A 6418-nucleotide genomic window follows, 5' to 3' on the forward strand; every position below is an offset into this window, starting at 1 on the left:
AGATATTATAATATTACATAAATCATTATTTTAATTATATTTATTTCAATGTACACTCATAACACAACGTGCTCCAATACAGGGCACATTAATGAGAACAAGTTTAAAATCTTGCGGTACGTATTACTGGATTCACATAAATTCCTCATATCTCTCTTTTGAAAAATATTTAAAATACTTTAATACTTAAAAAATAAAATATTATCTTCGGTATCGTGTGTATGCATTAATAAATAATTAATTTAACTTAACAAGAAAAAATATTTTTTTCTATTTATTTTTTTGTGCTAGTTTTCTTTATGACTTATCGGAATACAAAAGCACACTAATAGGGACAGGCACAGTAATTGGGACAGTTACCCTAGCCCGGAAAGACACGGACCCTACCTTTTTCAATCTTGTGTAAAATTTCACTGCTCTTTGAACAGAAACGTATCGATCTAAGATACGATGTTACTTCCCCGCATCTCTCTCAGCCCGTGTTTTTAGCCTTTCAGCCTTAATGGTGCCTTTCAGATCCACTTAAAAGAATGTTTATAAAATATGATGGGCGCGGCGGAAAACTTAGACTGTAGTCCGTGGTTGGGCGGGTAGTGTTGGTGTATGCGACGCGCTGCGACATCCGTAAGCCGGCTTCGTCAAAGTTATCGAAGAATTTATCGCGACGACGAGGTGAGATACAAACTTTTATAACGACGTATAAATCGCTAGTCCTCAATCGATCGCTGTAGTCAATGGCTTTTTTTTGTGGCTTATGAATATTTCTAGCGGTCACAGTCTTCAAAATTCAGATCGCGCACCTACGTCGAAGTTTTTTTATCTCTGAAAAACGGATTGAGATTACCAATAGATTAAACGCAAATTTTGAAATTTTATGCACTTCTTCTGACAAATAGAAGATTTTGTTTTAATAAACAAAATAAGTAAATTGTAATTGTTTACAATAATTAACAGCGTATTTCATTTAGCAATTAGCTTTCAGAGCATGTATCATATTATGAAATTATTAGGAATAAATTCCGATAAATTGGAATGTTCTATAACATATGTCTAGATTATTTTTTAAAAATTATGGTCTTTCTTACACAAGTGTGTCCTAATTTAGTCCGTAAAAAAAGGTATCTAATGTTTATTTGTATTAAAATTCTTCTAAAATTAGAAAAATAATAGATGTTTTAATTAAAAGTGCTGTCCAAAATTCGTAATTCTAGGCATTGACTTAATGTTGTATGAAGTACAATATATTAATGAAGTATATTGATATTCACGCCTATTTGCTTTCTTTTCCTATCATTATTACGAAGAAAGAAGCCAATAGGAAAAAAATATCGACATACGTTAAGCCGATCCACAAATCTTGAACAGATCTGTTCTAATTCTTAAAAATAGAAAAAAATAAAAAGTAAGTTAAACCAAAAAAAGTTAACCTACATTCATAGAAAAATAGAAAACGCAAACTATTTCTCGCAATTTTTGGCTACTAGAAGTGAGTTATTGAAGCGATGGCAGCGTTTTCTGGATGCCAATTGTAACGAACGGATGCGGTAAAGTGGAAAGACAGAATAAGCAATGATAGGGATTAGAGCAGATACGTACATTGGCATAAAACTTTCTCGTCTGCATCCGAAATGCGCATCGTATAATTAAATTCCTCTGGTCAATAACGGATCGACGAACAATCCAATTGGTAAGACGGAAACAGTTCTTTTAGCTCAAGATAAAACCAATGTTGGAATACCTAAAATTTCTCTTCTCACTGCTTTCAACAGGCAAAGAATAATGGTTGGAACGGCAACGACAAATCTATTACACCGAGAAAAATCTCACGTTTCTTTCCCGCTGGCTTCCATGTGGATAATTGAAGTGCAACGATTAGACGTTGCAGAAAATGTTATTGACCTTCATTCAACGTTTCATAAAGCGCAAATAAAAAATTTAAATTAACAATAAACTCCTATAATATTTTTGCTCATTAATACTTTTGTACAACACTGTTCCATATTTTAAATATGATTATATTTTATATTATCGAATGTTTATATTATAGCGCGAACATGAAAAGTTATCTTTCCACGCAAATATTTTCTCTAATGAATTCGCTCTATCCGGTATACTCTTTCCTTTATAAATTACTTATCAAAGCAACGTCCGTGTCTGCCAAGGAACTATGTTGTATTGTCGCTTGTAAACTGTTCTATTTTCTCTAAATTATTTCTCAATGCCCTGGGATTAATGGAACCGGTTAGAATAAATTTCAATACCGGTAGACAGTTTTAATCGCCGTCTTTCAGCGTCAGTCTTCTTTGCATTAACGTAAACTCATGGGACCGAAACTCGGAGTATCCGACCTCTATAGCGTTCTTTTTAACATCGTTTATTTACATTTCTTGCATTGACATGAGAAAATCTCTCTCAAAATAAAAAATTCCTTTTTGTTATAAATTATAAACGAAACATAAACAACATTATTTTATGCGATCCAAGAATTGTGAAATATTAATAATGATATAATATTAATGCAAAATAACAATATTATACCCGGATAGGAAGACATTTATAGAATGATGTGACATCTTAAATAAAATTTGTGATGTGGGTATATTTATAAAAATAAATATAAAAAATATAGAAATCTTTATCTTTTATTTTAAGAAACTAGTAACTATTTGCGCAATTAGTGTTAAGGTATTTAATAAAACAATAAAAATATACGTATATGCTCATAAAAATGCACAAATATTCTCAAATTATTATTAAATACATTTAATATTTTAATATGTTGCATTTTTAATATGTTTCCTAAATTATTATTAAAAAAATATAAAATATAATGATTAAGCATGACAAAATAACTATAAAATATTTATATTTCAAATTAAACTTACCTAATTTCTGATAAATATTATTTAAAAATTTTATTTTGACAAAACTACTGCATTATATATAGCGAGTCATTTTAATGCAATTATTACAAAATTTTCATCAATTTATTATGTCAGTATCGTGCAATGTTTCTATAATTTATAATATCTATCGGGGTAAGTTAATAATAATTACATATGTACAGCATTTATATTTTTTTATCAATATTAGCAATTATTATTAACGTTTTTATTATTCAATTAAATAAAATCAAGATTTGCAATCATCGCTTATACCATGTTTTTGCGAAATTCATTAGTTATTCAAAACTAAATCTACAGTAATCTAGATCACTAGGTGTGATATTTTACGCGGCACAAGTCCATTCATAATGCATAGCAATCACAATTATTATATTATCAATATCGCTGTGTCAGACACGAGGGAATGACCGTATCGTTTGCTGTATTGCAGCTCAATGAAATGCGATTTAGTGCGCAAAATGGACAACTTTATAGCAAATGTGTACAATCGTAAATAACCACACTTTCTCGCCCGCATATAATCATTTCTGTATATAAATTGCTTCCGCTACAGCAAATCCCTTGTTTTTTCTTGCCATCTCGCGTGCGTACAGTAACCGTAATGTAAATAATATATAATTACCAGATGAGCGACCCAAATACCATTGCATTCAAATTTAACGCGATGCTCTATCCTCTTTTGCATGTTGATATAAAAGAAATTTTTATGTTTAAATTCCGTTTACCTCGTTTTGTATTTTCAACATTATAATATCTAGGTCATTCTCTTACTTCTAAAAATAACGTAAGTAATAAAATTATGTACTCAGAAAAGGGATAACTATTTTTTTAACTTAATAGAAAATTATTGACTAATAAAATAATATCGGTCAAAAACTATACTCTTAACATGATCAGATGTCATTTTTGTCAATTTTTGTTTCACAACCTTTAAAGGAACCCTTTTCAAGTAGTGACAATTTTGACAATTTTTTTGAACAATCCTTTTTTAATTATGATGATTATGATAATTTTTTATAAAGTTAAATTAATTTACTTTTGGTAATTGCTACGGTAATGTTGATTCATTCATAGCATAATAACTCTAAAGTCACATTTCTTGAGTTTTGTCACTTTTAAAATAAAAAAGCGAGATATTCTTGTTATTTTTCTCATTAATTACTGTCAATCCTATACGTAAGTTTATTCAGTTATAACCGTAATTTCACATTAGTGCTGGCATTGTAAAGAATCATAGGAAATGCTGAAAAAGTAGGAGCTACGTAGTAGCTCGACCGCAAGGGGACGAGTCGACCCGGTTTTACATACAAAAAGGCCTCATGTGTATGGCACATCGCCGCGGGGTAGGAATAAGAAAACGTTTGATTTATCGCCGCTGCCAGGACGCAAGTTCAAAGACTTCCTCTTTGCTTGCGCTGTTAGGATCGCGCTATCTCGCACGTGTCCGCTAAAAACCCTCTCGTGTAACCGAAAGGCCAAGCTCGTAGTTTCTGGCTTTCCGTTTCCCGTGCCAAGACCCCGTGGCGATTGCGATCCTTAATTCTCAAATACTTCAGTTCCGTCTTTGAGTTTCAAATGCGGAGTTCCCAACATTCTTGCACTCTTCTCTCTGGCAGTCGGGTATTTTCGCGCGTGAACAGTGAACGGCCTCCGCGTTTCCTTTGACGTTTCTCTTCGCCGAAGTTAAACTCGTGATTTCCCCCGCCCCCCCCCTCCCACCCCCGGTCGATTTGATATCGACGCGATCGGCCGAGTTGCGGTAGCAACTTCCTGCGTCCGGCTTCCTGCCCCGGGGGGTTAATGACAGTCATTGAGGGTCTTATCTCCGGAATATTCTAATAGAGCTCGCGAAGTCCGCTCTTAAGACGGCCGTTCCGAAGGCGTAACGATCGATGCAAAGTCTTCGAGTGCTGCTGGATCGTTAGCGTTTGTCTGGCCGCAAACGGCTGAAATTTACATTGATTGGTCCGCTCTCTTTGCATCCTCATATTTACATATCAGGAAAATATCAGTGTACGAGTCCTTGTACAATAATAGATCGGTTTTCTAAGAAGCAATTTGCAATCATACAACGCTCATACGAATCGATGATATGCGCGATACGCATATAGTACGATTTATATTCAGAATTTACCAATACCTAGCATAATATGTTATCGAGTGAATCAATATTACGCTCTCGAAAGCATGCTTTCTGGACTGATAACTGATAACTCGCCGTAGTCTGGAATCGACCCAAAAGACTGACGCTTTTACTGTACATTATGAAACTTAGATATGTACCGAGATAACGTAGTAGTGACACGACTGGTTGTGTAACGAATTACAATATTCAAATTTTCCAATTTCCATATCTACGCATATTATACGCGTGCCTATACGTATACCGATACGTATTATGTATGTGACGAAATGTTGACAAAACGTCGCAGTACTCAAATATAGCATTCAATCTGATAGAAAGAATAATGCATCTATTATGCATATTTTCTTTTCCCAATCCTAGCAAATAAGCTGATATTATTTGTTACCATTTTAACATAAAAATGATGTCTTTAATGTTATTTAACGTCAATATAATGACAAATAATGTTATTTTGTTTACTCAGAAGTATCTCTATAAAGTCTCAGGATATTCTCGACGATAAATAAGCTCTGCCTTTTTCAGATAAGTCTCAATTTGGCGAGATAATCGGTCGATTAACGTGACGTAATCTAGATTAAATACGCGGTTGACACGCGACAACATGACAAAATCAATAATGACAATAAAGCAATCTGGATTGAAGATAAAGGGAGAGACGGAAGCTTTTGTGAAGAGGGACGAGCAGCTGGCGATGCACGGATAACCAGCCATTAGCCGAGATATTATCGCGATTGGCGATGTGCTACTCCTCCAAGTAAGATCTATATCTATATATTACTGTCTGGGCCATACCGCTATCCATCGTTCGGCCGTTCTAGCTTTAACCATTTTAATTGCTTTTATTCCGATGGTCTGATCGACTAACGTCCACGAACAAGATACGCCCGCGTCGTTTATCAGACGACCTTATTCGGTAAAATTCAAAACTATTTCCCGACACTCCGACCATTCCTACGCGACAACTATGCAGTTCCGTAGTGGTTCGTGACGCGAATTAAGTTTATTCGCAGAAAGGCTCACGTGCGCGAACAAAACGCGTCCGTATCCGGCAAGTTTTTTTTTCCGTGGGAAGTCACCCACGTAGGTGTCGGAATCCTAATCGAACCTGATTTGCATACCGTAAAATAAAATTGACATATTGGGTGGATCCATATATTCGTTCGCTTTTTGTTAGTAGTGCAAATTTTTTCCGAATATCTCCGGTTCTGGTTGCCTAATCGGGCAATCCAAATATGTTTTGGAAAGGTGACAGTCCGCTCTTTTCATCTGTCAAATTTGGTTTCATTGGCATTAGTTTTGTTTGTGCTATAGACCTGTGAACATGTCGGAGAATAAGGTGCATTTTCGGCACATTTTGCTTTATTAC

Source organism: Trachymyrmex septentrionalis, unplaced genomic scaffold (assembly GCF_001594115.1).
Source record: "Trachymyrmex septentrionalis isolate Tsep2-gDNA-1 unplaced genomic scaffold, Tsep1.0 scaffold52, whole genome shotgun sequence".
Lineage (NCBI taxonomy): Eukaryota > Metazoa > Arthropoda > Insecta > Hymenoptera > Formicidae > Trachymyrmex > Trachymyrmex septentrionalis.